Here is a 17,348-nt window from a genome sequence, read left to right on the forward strand (position 1 = left end):
CTTGCAAACAAGTAGGATTTGAACATTTTTGTGTTATGTATTATGTCTACCATGGACTTCCCTGGTGGCTCAGATGGTAAAGAATCTGCCTGCATTAGTATACTGTATTGGTGTTTTTTCTTTTGGCTTACTTCACTCTGTATAATAGGCTCCAGTTTCATCCACCTCATTAGAACTGATTCAAATGTATTCTTTTTAATGGCTGAGTAATACTCCATTGTGTATATGTACCACAGCTTTCTTATCCATTCATCTGCTGATGGACATCTAGGTTGCTTCCATGTCCTGGCTATTATAAACAGTGCTGCGGTAAAAAAAAAAAAAAAAAAAAAGAATCTGCCTGCAATGAGGGAAACCTGGGTTCAATCCCTGGATTGGGAAGATCCCCTGGAGAAGGAAATGGCAACCCACTCCAGTACTCTTGCCTGGAGAATCCCTATGGACAGAGCCTGGCAGGCTACAGTCTGTGGGGTTGCAAAGAGTTGGACACAACAGAGCAATTTTTTTTTTCATTTCATGTCTACTGTGGAATATGAATATAATGTATATAGGTTAAAAATTGGAATTTATACCTTTCATGAAGTAAATTAGTATGTTTGAAAGCTTATTAATATAAATGTACAAAAAAGATTCTATTGTCAGTTTTGTTTGGCTTCACTCAGTGATAAATCAGCGGGCAACCAGAGTGGAATGCAACAGGATAAGGAGGCATTAGGGAACTGTATTATTCAAGGTTATTTAAGAATGGCTAATGGAGGAAATGGGGCTATTTACCTTATGAAATGAATAAATTATGGGAACTTTCCAATTATCTTCAAAAATTGAAAATTTGTCAGTGTAAGTGAGGAGTAGTCTTTGTTGTTTGGGAGGCAAAGACTGATACAAATTAAAGGAAGACAGGATTTAATATAGCATAGGAAAAGCTGTCTCACAATCATCACATAGCTGTGCTTTTTCACAACAGTGCAAGGGGCTACCATATGGATAGGGTAAAATAATCTCTGAAAGTTTAGTATTGAAACAGAGAGCTTGATCATCTGCGGGGGTGCAGGCAGGATTTGTAAACTGTGGGGGAAATTAGATTTGGTAACTTCTAAAGTCTTTTCTAGTCTTAGAATGTTCATTCAGACATATACATTTTTACAAGATCTTCATGGCGGAAGCAAATCTCTTTGAAGAGTATTTTATTTTTCAGTTAAATTATTTCTAATGTGCATGCTTTTGCCAAAGTTTAGCCAAGTCACATTTTCACTTCTGTGTATGTCAATTTTGTAGACTATCCTTATTTTAGTTAACGTATTTAGGTGTAAAGAACAGAGGCTCATTTGTGTCTCCTCAAGAAATGTGAATTAAATAAATACCTTTCTCCCACCCTTATCCACTTGGAGGAAGAACAGAATGCCCCTACCCCTTCCGTTTGGGGAATTCCATGTAAAAAGCCTGAGTTGGCAAACATGAAGTATAAAAATATTATTTAAAAGGAGAAGAGAATATCCATTGCTACCTTAACTTTCAGACACCCCACCTCCAAATCCCTTTTTGCTCCTTTAGAAAAAGCCCCTAGGAATACATTTAAGTAAAACACCAACTCTTCTTCCAGAGGGGGCACTCAAAACCCAACGGGGAATAGGAAGCTCTGAGATTAACTGAGGAAGAGATAGCACCTCAGAGCCTACTGGGGTTTTCAGTTTCCCTGGTGGCTCAGACAGTAAAGCGTCTGCCTGCAGTGCAGGAGACCTGGGTTCAATCCCTGGGTCAGGAAGATCCCCTGGAGAAGGAAATGTCAACCCACTCCAGTACTCTTGCCTGGAAAATTCCATGGATGGAGGAGTCTGGTGGGCTACAGTCCATGTGGTCACAAAGAGTTGGACAGGACTGAGCGACTTCACTTTCAGATACTAATAAGGGGCAGTGCTGCCCTCCGTTGCTGCACTCTGTGACCCTGGAGTCAGCAGGCTGACATAGGTTGAAGGTCCCATGTAAACACTAACTTTCCTTTAATATATCCCTGCTTTTCCTGATTTCCTACAGAACCATGCTTGCTTCCATGAGAGGCACTTAGTTTCTTGATCTTTTCTTCCATCCCGTCTAACCTTCTACCGGAAGGAGTGGGGAAAAGATGCAAAAACTCAGTGTTCCTAGAAACATTATTTACAGTTGAAAAGATATGGAGCAACCTGTATCCATCAACAAATGAATGGGTAAAAAAGATTTGGAGTGTGTGTGTCTGTGTGTCTATAGTGGAATACTACTCAGCCATAAAAAATAAATTTTTGCCATTTGCAGCAACATGAATGGACTTGGAGGGCATTATGCTACATGAAACAAGTCAGAGAAAGACAAATACTATATGGCATCATTTATATGTGTAATCTAAAAAAAACTAGTGAATATAACAAAAAAGCAGATTTGCAGGTACAGAGAACAAACTACTGGTTACCAGTGGTGGGGGAGGGGGTATATAAAGGTAGAGGAGAAGGAAGTGCAAAATATTGGGTGTAAGATAGGCTATAAGGATGTATTATACAACATGGGGAATATAAACAATATTTTATAATAACTGTAAATGGAGTATAGCCTTTAAAAATTGTATAAAAATGTGAAAAGTGAATTTATTGGGAGAAAGACAAAAGATCTATTCTATGTAGCAATCCCCTATATAAACCTAAAAATTTCTCCACAGTCTCAGGGAGATAAGATGTTCAGAAATAGGAGAAAGTTATGCTCATAGTACAAGTGTCTGGTATCTGGTTGTCTTCTCAGTCCCAGAACCTTTCTGATTCTCAGTCTGTGCTCTCACTATGAGGCCTTGACTAATCTTTGCAACTCAGGCTCTCTTTATGTCCTTTGGCTGTAGTCACCACTTGTTTACATTACGTGTCTCAATTCAAAACCATCCACACACAGGATCTGGATGACCACATTAGTCACCATTACTCTTTTTGCCAGAGCTTTTCCACCAGACCACTATATATAGAACTGGCCAACCTATGGCTTGGATAGACTGCCTGTGGTTCAAAAGCAAACCCAGACCAGTCAGCTGTGGCTGTGTATGTCCTCCAATTCCAGTCCAGCTACTGATTGAGACATATCTCTTATCTCATATCTCGAGAAGCTCTGAAAGTGGCAAGCACACTGAGGCTGGGGTCGCCAAGAGTAATCTGTATCCTATATTAAAGTATTTGGGTTTATGTCTCATCTTCCTACTGTATATTATGTGCAAATGGGAAGAGTGAAAGGGCTGACTTGTTATATCCTCTTGACTTCTAACAAGTTATTTTGAAGGTATCATAACATATTATATAGGTTTAAAATGAATTATATTTAAATTATAAATCCTATAGCATGTGAACAAATAAAACACTTTTTTATGGTTTAAGTTGTCATTTTTTGTGGAAGTTAAGCTGATTTGCAATATTATGATGTGTTAGTTTCAGTTCAGTTCAGTCACTTAGCTGTGTCCGACTCTTTGCAATCCCATGGACTACAGTACAACAGGCCTCCCTGTCCATCACCAACTCCCGGACCCTACTCAAATTCACGTCCATTGAGTTGGTGATGCCATTCAACCATCTCATCCTCTGTCGTCACCTTCTCCTCCCACCTTCAATCTTTCCCAGCATCAGGGTCTTTTCCAAGGAGTCAGTTCTTCACATTAGGTGGCCCAAGTATTAGAGTTTCAGCCTCAGCATCACTCCTTCCAATGAATATTCAGGACCGATTTCCTTTACAATTGAATGGTTGGATCCCCTAGCAATCCAAGGGACTCTCAAGAGTCTTCTCCTACACCACAGTTCAAAAGCATCAATTCATCAGCGCTCAGCTTTCTTTTATAGTCCAACTCTCACATCCATACATGACTACTGGAAAAACCATAGCTTTGACTAGACAGACCTTTGTTGGCAAAGTAATGTCTCTGCTTTTTAATATACTGTCGAGATTGGTCATAGCTTTTCTTCCAAGGAACAAGCATCTTTTAATTTCATGGCTGCAGTCACCATCTGCAATGATTTTGGAGTCCCCCAAAATAAAGCCTGTCACTGTTTCTTTTATTTCCCCATCCATTTGCCATGAAGTGATGGGACCCAATGCCATGATCTCAGTTTTCTGAATGTTGAATTTTAACCCAACTTTTTCATTCTCCTCTTTTACCTTCATCAAGAGGCTCTTTAGTTCTTCTTCACTTTCTGCCATAAGGGTTGTGTGTTCTACATATCTGAGGTTACTGATATTTCTCCTGGCATCAATTCTACGGGGCTCAGCCTTCTTTATGGTCCACTTCTCACATTCATACATGACTACTGGAGAAACCATAGCTTTGACTATACAAACCTTTGTCAGCAAAGTGATGTCTCCTCTTTTTAATACACTGTATAGATTTTTCATAGCTATTCTTTCAAGGAGCAAGCATCTTTTAATTTCGTGGCTGCAGTCACCATCCCTATTGATTTTACAGCCCAAGAAAATGAAATCTGACACTGTTCCCACATTTTTCCCATCTGTTTGCCAAGAAGTGATAGGAATGGGTGTCATGATCTTAGTTTTTCAATGCTGAGTTTTAAGCCAGCCTGTTCACTCTCTTCCTGCACCTTCATCAAGAAGCTCTTTAGTTCCTCTTCACTTTCTGCCATTAAAGTGGTATCATCTGCATATCTGAGATTGTTGATATTTCTCCCAGCAATCTTGATTCCAGCTTGTGATTCATTAGCCTGGCATTTCACATGATGAACTCTGCATATAAGTTAGATAACTAGGGTGACAATATACAGCCTTGACACACTCCTTTCCCAATTTTAAACCAGTCTGTCTGGTTGTCCATGTCTGGTTCTAACTCTTGCTTCTTGTCCTGCATATAGATTTCTCAGGAGGCAGGTAAGGTGATCTGGTATTCCCATCTCTTGAAGAATATTCCAAAGTTTATTGTGATCCACACAGTCAAAGGCTTTAGAATAGTCAATGAAGCAGAAGTAGAATTTTTTTTTTTGAATTACCTTTGTTTTTCTATGATCCAATGAATATTGGCTAATTTGATCTCTGGGTCCTCTGCCTTTTCTAAATCTAGCTTGTATATCAGGAAGTTCTCAGTTTACATACTGCTGAAGCCTAGCTTGAAGGATTTTTAGCTTATTCTTGCTGGCATGTGAAATGAGTGTAGTTGTACAGTAATTTGAACATTTTTTGGCATTGCCTTTATTTAGGATTGGCATGAAAATTGACCTTTTCCAGTCCTGTGGCCACTGCTGAGTTTTCCAAATTTGCTGACATATTAAGTGCAGCACTTTAACAGCATCATCTTTTAAGATTTGAAATAGCTCAGCTGGAATTTCATCACCTCCACTAGCTTTGTTTTTAGTGATGCTTCCTAAGGCCCACTTGACTTCACACTCCAGGATGTCTGCCTCTAGGTGAGTGACAACATCATTGTGGTTATCTGGGTCATTAAGAGCTTTTTTGTCCAGTTATTCTGTATATTCTTGTCACCTTTTCTTATCTGTTCTGCTTTGGATATGTACTTGCCATTTTTGTCCTTTATTGTGCCTATCTTTATATGAAATGGGCTTCCCTGATAGCTCAGTTGGTAAAGAACCCACCTGCAATACAGGAGATCCTAGTTCAATTCCTGAATTGGGAAGATCTCCTGGAGAAGGGATAAGCTACCCACTCCAGTATTCTTGGACTTCCCTTGTGGCTCAGCTGGCAAAGAATCCACCTGCAATGAAGGAGACCTGGGTTCGATTCCTGGGTTGGAAATATCCTCTGGAGAAGGGAAAGGCTACCCATTACAGTATTCTGGCCTGGAGAATTCCAAGGACTGTATAGTCCATGGGGTTGCAAAGAGTTGGACATGACTGAATGACTTTCACTTTGACTTATAGGAAATGTTCCCTTGGTATCTCCAATTTCCTTAAAGAGATCTCTAGTCTTTGCCATTGTATTGTTTTCCTCTATTTTATAGCATTGTTCACTTAAGAAGTCTTTCTTATTTCCACTTATTCCCTGGAACTCTGCATTCACTTGGGTATATCTTTCCCTTTCTCTGTTGCCTTTAGCTTCTCTTCTTTTCTCAGCTAATTGTAAGGCCTCCTCAGATAACCACTTTGCCTTCTTGCATTTTTCTTGGGGATGGTTTTGGTCATCCCCTCATGCGCAATGTTATGAACCTCTGCCCATAGTTCTTCAGGCACTCTGTCTTACCAGATCCTGTCCCTTGAATCTATTCATCTCCCCCACTGTATAATCATAAGGGATTTGATTCAGGTTATACCTGAAATGGCCTAGTGGTTTTCCATACTTTCTTCAAGTTGAGCCTGTGAAGATATATATATATATATATATATATATATATATATATATATATATATATATTCACACACACACACACACACACACACCCCACATCTTCTTTTTCCATTCATCTATCAGTGGACACTTAGGTTGCCATAATGTCTTGGCTACTGTAAAGAGTGCTACTATGAACATTGGGATGTGTGTATCTTTTTGATTTAGAGTTTTCTTCTTTTTTTGGATATAAGCTCAGAGATGGAATTGCTGAGTCATATAAAGTTATGACAAACCTAGACAGCATATTAAAAAGCAGAGATATTCCTTTGCCAGCAAAGGTCCGTCTAGTCAAAGCTATGGTTTTTCCAGTAGTCATGTATGGATGTGAGAGTTGGACTACAAAGAAAGCTGAGCACTGAAGAATTGATGCTTTTGAACTGTGGTGTTGGAGAATATTCTTGAGAGTACCTTGGACAGCAAGGAGATCCAACCAGTGAATCCTAAAGGAAATCAGTCCTGAATATTCTTTGGAAGGACTGAAGCTGAAACTCCAATACTTTGGCCACTTGATGTGAAGAACTGACTGATTTGAAAAGACCCTGATGCTGGAAAAGATTGAAGGTAGGAGGAGAAGGGGACAACAGAGGATGAGATGGTTGGATGGCATCACCAACTTGATGGACATGAGTTTGAGTGGGCTCCGGGTGTTGGTGATGGACAGGGAGGCCTGGCATGCTGCAGTACACGGGGTTGCAAAGAGTCAGACACGATTGAGCAACTGAACTGAACTGATAAACAATCTGCCCATAATGCAGGAGACATGGAAGACTAGGTTTGATCTTTGTGTCAGGAAGATCCCCTGGAGAAGGAAACTGCAACCCACTCCAGTATTCTTGCCTGATAAATCTCATGGACGGAGGAGCCTGGTGGGGTCGCAAAGAGTCAGACATGACTGAGCAACTAAACACACATACATGGTAACTCTATTTTTGGTTTTTAAAGTAATCTCCAAGGTGCTTTCCATAGTGACTGCACCAATTTACATTCCCACCAACAGTGTAGGAGGGTTCCCTTTTTTCCACACCCTCTCCAAGATTTTTATTCATATTTCTAGAGTTTTTGGTGATGGCCACTATGAGTAGTGTGAGGTGATGCCTCATTGTCATTGTAATTTATATTTCTCTAATAATTAGAAATGCTGAACATCTTTTTATGTGCCTATTGACCTTTCTATGTCTTCTTTGAAGAAATATCTATTTAGTCTTCTGCCTCACTTTTTAATTTTTTCAACTTTGTGTTGGTTTCTGCCACTGCCATACAACAACAGGAATCAGCTGTAAATTTATATGCAGCCCCTCCCTCCTGAGCCTCCCTCCCCCTCTTCCCATCCCATCTCTCCAGGTCATCACAGAGAACCAGACTGGGCTCCCTGTGCTACACAACAACTTATCACCAGCTCATTTTTGATTGAGCTGTTTTTTGTTAGTTTGTTTGATATTGAACTATATGAGATGTTTGTATATTTTGGAAATGTATCCCTTGTTTATTAGATCATTTGTAAATGCGCTCTCTTATTCCACACGTTGTCTTCTCATTTTGTTTATGGTTTACTTTGCTGTGCAAAAGCTTTTAAGTTTGATTTGGTCCCATTTGAAATAAACACTATTTTGAATGCCTGCTCTGTGTAAGGTGCTGTGATAGATAGTCTAATTTGATTTTTATGAATTCTTATTGTAGTTTTACATTCAAATTCAGATTTGCCTTATGTTAACTGAATATTAACTATTGGGGCTTTGAATCCCTTATTCTGGTTATTCTTCCCCTCTATTCCAGGAAGATAATTTTTCATAAAATATAGCAAGATAGCATGGATTGAAAGTAAGCCTATAGAAGGCAAAATGTGAATTGGTGCAAAGTGGAGACAGGATTGAAATGAAAATAGGAGTGCAAAATGTAGAGCTATAAAATGCTTCTAAACATTCTAAGAAAATCTTGCCATCAGACTATGCTCAATGCCATGTGATTTAAACAAAACAATTACCAGTATAGAGTAAAATTGTTCTCAGAATTTAGAATGGTGTTCTCAAAATCAAATAATGGTCTCAACAATATCCTTACAATAGGTATAACAGTGTTTCACATCTTTCTTTTGCTCACTCTAGGTAATTTTGCAAACATTATCTTTACAATTGCATGTTGAGTATTCATTGAATAAGTATTTGTTCAGCATGCATTATGTTTATGCGACTATTTTAGATTCTGAGCATATACAGTGCTAGTTATATAAGATCGTTCTCATAAGGAATTAGATTCTGATGAAATAAAGCAATTGATACACAGTCAGATAAATACTATAATCTAAAATACTTTCATTCATATAAATTCTATGAAGAAAAAAATACAATTTAACATGTTAGGTGACTCCTGGGGTTGAGAGGGGCTAAAGTTGACTGTAGACTAGGTAATGTGGAAACACCTTAGAGGAGGTGATATTTTAGCTAAGAAAATCCAGACTTATAAAACCCCAAGAGCACTCCAAGCACAGAGAATATGAAGTGCAGAGGTCTTAGAATAGGAATTAAATTCCAGGAACTGAAAGACCTGTGGTTGAACCATAGTGACCTATAAAGCCAGAGAGCTAAGTCAGAGTAGGGAGTTTGGATTTTATTCTAAATGTAAGGAAAACATTGGATTTTACACAGGGAAGGGGATTGATTTAATTTAAAATTTTTGGAAAGTTCACACTAAGTGGAAAGTTGAAACAGGGAGAGGGAGCAGGCGTGGCAAATATAGAAGCTGAGAATTTACTTAAGAGGCTTTTGTGGGGATGCACACAAATTATAATGGTGATGTAGACTAGATTAGAATGGAGACAGAGAAAAGTCAATGAATTGGGGGTATATATGAAACAGGTTTCTATAATCCTCTTTTTATACTTAAGAAAACTAATGTTCAGAGGAGCTAAAAATTTATGTAAAAACATAAAGGAAGAGTTTAAACATAGGTATTTTATCTTGAAGCCTGTTGAACTGCTGTTTTAAGTGGGTGGTTTCTATACGCTTAAAGAGTTATTTAAATATCACATTATCACTGAGGCTTCCATTAAGTAAACATTTCTACTGGCTTAATTATATCTCCATTTAGTCTTCTCTTTTGCCATTTTTCAGTTTTTTTCTGTTTTGCCTACTTTTGAAAAATAATGTCAATAATTTAAAGAAAATTGACCATGTTGTATTACCACATCAAAGAAATGGCATCCTAGCTCTAAAATTACTTCTTCCTTAAAAGACTACAGAGTTAGACATGGTATCACTCTTGCTGAATCTGGAATGCCTCTTTTAAATAGCAGTCTGTGTGTAATTGATGCTCAAATCTCCTCAATAATAAGCATTGAACATCTACTATCTGTATGGATATTCTTCCATTGATGACTCATAATATTAAAATATTACATAACTTATAGAGCAGCAAAGAGTAGGCTGACCAACACAAGACTATACCTCAGAAAATCATTTGGGCACTTTTTTCTGAAACCGGGTTTGCAATAACTTAAAAGATGATTCTCTTACCAAGTACTTTCTTTACTTGACGAAAATCATACCAATTTTAACATTTATAAAATCTATCACATGGTAGCAATAGGGAAATACAGAAAGGAAGTGGAATTTTCTACATTGGGTGGCATAGCCTCTACTGCACGGGGCTTTGTCTAATATCTATTTAAAGCAATATGGGGAGGAAAGATGGTAGGTGAAGTTTCATGCAGTTTTACCTTTTGATTGACTTTTCAATTATGTTTACATCATCATACAGAAAAAAAATACTTTGGAAATAAGAATAAGAGATTGAGCTTCAGATATATTGTTATAAATTATTGCTTATATCCATAAAGTCACTATAGCCTAATGGGGTTAGTAAAGCATCTTATACCTCAACCCTGCTTCAGAAAATTTTACAGATCATTCATACTTATTTGTATACGTATGAATCATTTTTTACAGTTTTATTATCCCCCTTCACTTCTGAAATAAATTCTCTTCTTGGCTTTATCCCATTAATGGCAGCAAGAATTCTCTTAGTGTCTCACCCTTGAAATCTCAGTGGCATTTTTCATTGTTTTCCTCTTCATGGTTATTATCTGCTACATATTAATTTTCATACATTCTGCCTTTCAATTGTTAAATTATGTCCCTATTTCCATTCTCTGCTTCTTACATTCCCATAGTTCTAGCTCTGACTTTTATTACTTCTTAACTGTGATATTCTCACAGCTTTTTAATTAAAAAAAAAGATGAAAGCATAATCAATTCCAAATTAAGGATTACATTCAACCATCTCTCTGAATTAGACAGTGATTATCACTAAATTCAAGACCAATAGGAAAGGATAGAAGCAATCCATTGGCAGGCTCTGCTATATTTTGACTGAGCCAGCCTGCTTTCCAGCAAAACAAGGTCTGTTATAAACAGGAAATTCAGTCAATAATCCCCTGTTCTCTGGAGTTATTTTTATTTAGCACAATCAGAATAGTTTTTCTCAGACTATTTGAATATCAAACTTCCAGAAAAGAAATGGGCAGGTAGTTGAGGTAAGAATTAGTCTGAACCCTTGCATGCTAGTATATGTCTTTCTCTCAAATTAAGATCTGTCATAACTAAGATAGGAAGAACCTTGGAAGGAGGACATTCTGGGGATTTTTAGTTTTAATGAACTTGGCATATTGAGCTAGTCGGAAAGATGTTCATTGGGAATACTGGATGATCCCATATTGATCCAGCAAAGCCACACTTTCGGTATCAAATTATTCAGGTACATTCAGTACTCATAAACTTACCATCTTACTGTAGACAATGATTAACATTGGCATCTCACAAGACGGAGCATCTGGACATGCAAACAGGCTCTTGCCAAACCACAAGTGCTGGCCCTTCCAACTTATCTACATTATTTTCATGAAAGTGGGGCCTTGTTGCTTAGGCAATGGCTCTCCTTAATTACCTGTTCCTCACTGCTCAAAAGTCTGCTGTAGAGTACTTCTTATTTTATTGCAAGTCAGCACCTAGAATACTTGGACTTGGTAAAGTGCTGGTGTCTGTAGGTGAACTTCAACAGATGGGTAGAAGTCAGGCAAGCATACTTACCATTTCTATTCTGCATCTTAATTTTAACAATTTCTGTATATAAGGTTGTTGTTCAGCCACTCAGTCATGTCCTACTCTTTGTGACCCCATGGACTGCAGCATGCCAGGCCTCCCTGTCCCTTACCATCTCCTGAAGTTTGTCCAAGTTCATGTACAAAGCTGTATATAGCTTCTCCATCATTGGTTACAGAGGAGGTAATCAATGTGATTTCAATATTGACCACTTGGTGATGGCCATGTGTAAAGTCATCTCATGTTGTTGAAAACAGGTATGAAAACTTCATTCTCTTGGCAGAATTCAATTAGCCTATGACCTACTTCCTTTTGTTCTCCAAGGCCAAACTCGCTGTTATGCCAAGTATTTCTTGACTTCCTACTTTTGCATTCCCATCACCAATGATGAATAGAACATCATTTTTTTGGTGTTAGTTCTAGGAGGTCTTTTAGGTATTCAGAGAACCGATCAACTTTAGCTTCTGCAGCATTGGTGGTAGGGACATTTGAATGCCTTGCCTTGGAAATGAACTGAGGTCATTCTGTCATTTTTTATATCACACCCAAGTACTGCATTTCAGACTCTTTTTTTTTTTTTTTGATTATGAGAGCTACTCCATTTCTTCTATGGGATTTTGGCCCACAGTAGTAGATATAATGGTCATCTGAATTAAATTTGCCCATTCCCATCCATTTTAGTTACTGATTCCTAAGATGTTGGTGTTTATTCTTACCATCTCATTTTGACCACATCCAAATTAGCTTGATTCATAGAGCTAACATTCCAGGTTCCTATGCAATACTGTTCTTTGCAGCATCAGATTTTACTTTCATCACCAGACAAATCCACAGCTGAGTGTCATTTCTGTTTTGGCCCCACTACTTTATTCTTTCTGGGGCTATGAGTAGTTGTCCTCCCCTCTTCCCCAGGAGCATATTGGACACCTTCCCACCTGGGGCACTCATCTTTCGGTGTCATATCTTTTTTGTCATTTTGTACAGTTCCTGAGGTTCTCACGGCAAGTATACTGGGGTGGTTTGCCATTCCCTCCTCCAGTGGATCGTGTTTTATCAGAACTCTCCGCTATGACCCGTCCATCTTGGGTGGCCCTACATGCCATGGCTCATAGCTTCATTGAGTTATGCGAGCCCCTTTGCCATGACAAGGGCGTGATGTGTGAAGGGGGGATATAAGGTAGTAGGTATATTAAATTCCTTTGCAGTACTGAAAGCAAACAAAATGGATTAGAACACAAGATAGAGGGTAAAATGTTAAAGTTCTTTGACAATGAAAAGCACAAAATATGTCAAACACTGCATGACGGCACAGCCCTTCATAGACACAGCCAGTTTTTAATGTCTGTGCTCAGGTCTCAGATTATTTATTCTTCAGACTTCATCAGGACTAATCTTCACTAGCTTCTAATATTTGTTCACAGGGCTTGGTTCTATCCGTGATCACAAATGCAAAGCCTAAGACACAATAACACCTGGTAGGTCATTTTCTAAAATGAACATTTGGACTGATAAAAATTCATAGCAAATGGAAGAAGAGCATCTGTGGAATGTTTCAAAGAGGTTTTGTAATCCAAATTCATCTGAGATTTACAAGTAGTGTGAAATGTAATATGCATGTAATAGATGCTTATAAGATAACAAATATCTGAAACCCAGGCCTAACTGACTACATGTGTGTCTGCTTCCACACAACAACACACACCCCTGTACACACATGACGAGATACACATAAACTTTTCAAGGGAAAAATCTTTAACATGGCACCATTTAGACCAAAATTACAGAGAAGGCAATGGCACCCCACTCTAGTACTCTTGCCTGGAAAAAAATCCCATGGGCAGAGGAGCCTGGTAGGCTGCCATCTATGGGGTCACTAAGAGTCAGACATGACTGAGCGAGTTCACTTCCACTTTTCACTTTCATGGATTGGAGAAGGAAATGGCAACCCACTCCAGTGTTCTTGCCTGGAGAATCCCAGGGACGGGGGAGCCTGGTGGGCTGCCGTCTATGGGGTCGCACAGAGTCGGACACGACTGAATTGACTTAGCAGCAGCAGCAGCAGACCAAAATTAAGGAAAGGAATTTAGCAAAATGTGCCTACACTCCTCCTACTCACAAAAGTGATAAAGCTTTGCATCATTATGTTTCTTTTGTCATCCGCTGCCTTCTATACTAAATCCAGGAGTCTCTGGGTGTAAAAATGGGGATCTTTAACAAGTCTACTTTAAATAACACATTCTCTGCATTTGAGTAGGTTTCCTCTGATTATACACATAGATAGTTGATGCTCTGAAATAATGCTTTTTCCCCCTGTCTTTGGTCACAATGTAGCCTTAGGCCCAGAATTTCTGAATTATCCTCTGTAAGTGGAATAGAGATGATGTGACAGTTCATTATTCTCATATTCATATGGTAACACAGGGATTCAATTACAAGCTCTGAATAGGCCTATCCCTATCAAAGACCAATAAAGAGAAGTGAACCAGTAAGGCCCATAAAAATGTGACATGACAAAGGAAAAGCACTAGACTGAAGAATTATAAAGACCTTTGAATCCAAAAACAGAACTTCTGAAGAGTCTATTGCAGGAACTAGATTTTTTTTAGAATTTGGTGTGAAACCCTGATCAAAAAGCAGAGGCATGAGGCTAAAGGAAAAGTACAAATTACCATAAGGAAAGAAGACATTGAGATGAAACTGTTGACAACAGAATGAAATAAAAACTGATAATATAAATAGAAAAGAAAGTAGGATACATATTTTGAAAGTCCATTGGAGGTAATAAGTTTTTGCTGTTGTTCAGTTGCTCAGTCATGTCTGACTCTTTACACTTCACGACTGCAGCATTCCAGGCTTCCCTGTCCTTCACCATATCCTGGAGCTTACTTAAACTCCTATCCATTGAGTAGGTGATGTCATCCAACCATCTCATCCTCTGTCATCCACTTTTCCTCCTGCCGTCAGTCTTTCCCAGCATCAGAGTCTTTTCTAATGAGAGAGCTCTTTCCATCAGGTGTCCAATGTATTGGAGCTTAAGTTTTGGTATCAGTCCTTCCAATGAATATTCAGGACTGATTTCCTTTAGGATTGGCTGGTTTGATTTCCTTGCAGTCCAAGGGACTCTCAAGAGTCTTCTCCAACACCACAGTTCAAAAGCATCAATTCTTTGGCATTCATCCTTCTTTATGGTCCAACACTCACATACACACATGACTACTAGAAAAACCATAATTTTGATTACATGGACCTTTGTGGGCAAAGTGATGTCTCTGCTTTTTAATACTCTGTCTAGATTTGTCAAAGCTTTTCTTCCAAGGAATAAGCATCTTTTAATTTCATGGCTGCAGTCACCATCTGCAGTGATTTTGGAGCCCAAGAAAATAGTCTGTCACTGTTTCCATTGTTTCCCCATCTATTTGCCATGAAGTGATGGGACTCAATGCCATGATCTTAGTTTTTTTGAACATTGAGTTTTAAGCCAACTTTTTCACTTTCCTCTTTCACTTCCGTCAAGAGGCTCTTTAGTTCCTCTTTGCTTTCTGCCATAAGAGTGGTATCATCTGCATATCTGAGGTTACTGATATTTCTGCCAGCAAGCTTGATTCCAGCTTGTGATTCATCTAGTCCAGCATTTTGTATGATGTACTCTGCATATAAGTTACATTAGCAGGGTGATCATTATTAATTATTTACTGACACAGTTCCAGTGAAAGTTACTGTATTTGCTCATTTAAATAACCAGAGGTGTTTTCTATCACCCCACAAAAGACTGAACCATGTGCAGAATAGAAACATAAAATGGAAAAATTGTGTTCATTGTGTCACCAAATGTATCTTTTTTCTTTACATAAAGTTGAACTGCATAATGAAGGTAATGGACATTTTCCTTACCATATTGATTTTGTGCATTTTTTGCCCATAATTTAAAAGATTTAATTATTTTTAATTTGTATTTTATATTATAATTGATTAACAATGTTGTGTTAGTTTCAGGTGTAGAGCAAAAGATTCAGTTTAACACACACGTGCATCTATTCTTTTTCAAGTTATCTTCCCATTTAGGTATTACAGCGTATTAAGCACAGTTCCCTGTGCTATGTCATTTATCCTTCTTGGTTATCTATTTTAAATATAGCAGTGTGTACATGGCAATCCCAAACTCCCAGTCTATCCCCACTCACCAAGACCTTTTTCCTCTGGTAATTATAAGATCATTTTGTGCATTTTTATATCTAGTTTCTTGGTCTCTAAAGTCATTTGCTACATGATTAATATGAGCTAATGCATGTAAAGCACTTAGAACAGTGCCTAACATGAAGCAAATATTCAGGAATAATATAAATTATAATAGTAGAATAATCCAAGTTATTCACAAATTTCTCACTGGCAGATATTAGCAAGACTTTTAAAATATTCTCTTTCACTAGCGAATGCTTCTCAGCTAATTATATATGAAGTAATGTATACAGTACAAGATCAAATACATTAAAAGTTCTAGAATATGAAGAAGATGACAAGGTACACCAAATACTGAGAGTGTCTCTGTGTGCAGAATTCTGGGTAGTTTTTCTTTTTCATTATTTTCAGAATATTTTAAAGTAAGCATACTACACATTACTTTCAGAGATTCCATAATTTTTATTTATGATTACCAGTATAGCATACCAATTTATACTCTAATATAATTTATACTCTAATATAAAAATAACTTTGTATCAAGAATCTGGAGAGAACTTACTAATAGAACTATGGAGTGAGATTATAGAATGGTTCTTCCTATTGCTTTTTCAGATTTTCTCATACTAGTATGTAATATTTTTAAATAAACAAAAGATAAACTTGTTAGGATGATCTGAAATATCTTTTCCATTTAATCATTCCTATTCTCTCTAAGTTCCCTATTCCTCTTTTGAAATCTGATAACACTTTCCACTTCTATTGATTACTTGTGATTATCTCAGTTGTATTATTTATGTAACTTCTTGATCTTTTTGTATTAGAATATAATTTCAGTGGATTTATATATATTTATATAATTCCATGTAATACTTACTTAGAAATGGCATAACTATGTTAGACTCAACACATTGTTTTGTACTGAAAATCCTGTGACATTGATGTTGACTGGAAGTGTCATGATATAAATATCCATGCAGATGTAGACTTTTTATTAGATATTGGAATCTAAATTCATGGCAAATTTTCCCTTTCTCTGATATAAAATATTGAGCAATACAGAGCATCTGATGAATTAATCTAAACACTCAGTTAAGAATAAGGGGACCTGTATACCTAGATTTTACCACTAAAGAGCTTAGCTCTTCTCTGAAGCACGAGTTTGACTTTTGGAACATGGATGAAGTCAGTGAGTCTTTAAATATTTCACATATCCAATAACAGTATACTCCCATTTTTGTCTGATTTCTTTCACTCCATGTTTTTGCAATTTTCAATAGTTTATTATTTTGTAATTTTAAATCAATTGCATTGTATGATTATGCCAGATTTGTTCTCTCTTTCTAGGGAATATCTTTTTATTTTTTAATATTTTTTTCAAAGGGAAAATTTTACTTTTCATAAAGTCCAATTTATCTTTTTTTCTTTTGTAGATTATGTCATAGCTGAAATTTTTCCTAACTTAAGGTCACAAAAATTTTATCTTAATGCTTTTTTAAATCTCAGACTATGGTTGTATATTATACTTGCAGTTGTCAGATTTTTCTTTATAAATTTTGAAGTTTTGTTACTATATACATAAACATTTGAGGTAGGTATAGTAAATCTAACAGTCTCTGCCTTTACTTATGGTTTTAAATCTCTTACATTTAATGTGATTATTTATACTCAGTTCATTTCAGTCACTCAGTCATGTCCGATTCTTTGTGACCCCATGAACCACAGCACGCCAGCCTC

Source organism: Bos indicus, chromosome 11 (genome assembly GCF_029378745.1).
Source record: "Bos indicus isolate NIAB-ARS_2022 breed Sahiwal x Tharparkar chromosome 11, NIAB-ARS_B.indTharparkar_mat_pri_1.0, whole genome shotgun sequence".
Classification (NCBI taxonomy): domain Eukaryota; kingdom Metazoa; phylum Chordata; class Mammalia; order Artiodactyla; family Bovidae; genus Bos; species Bos indicus.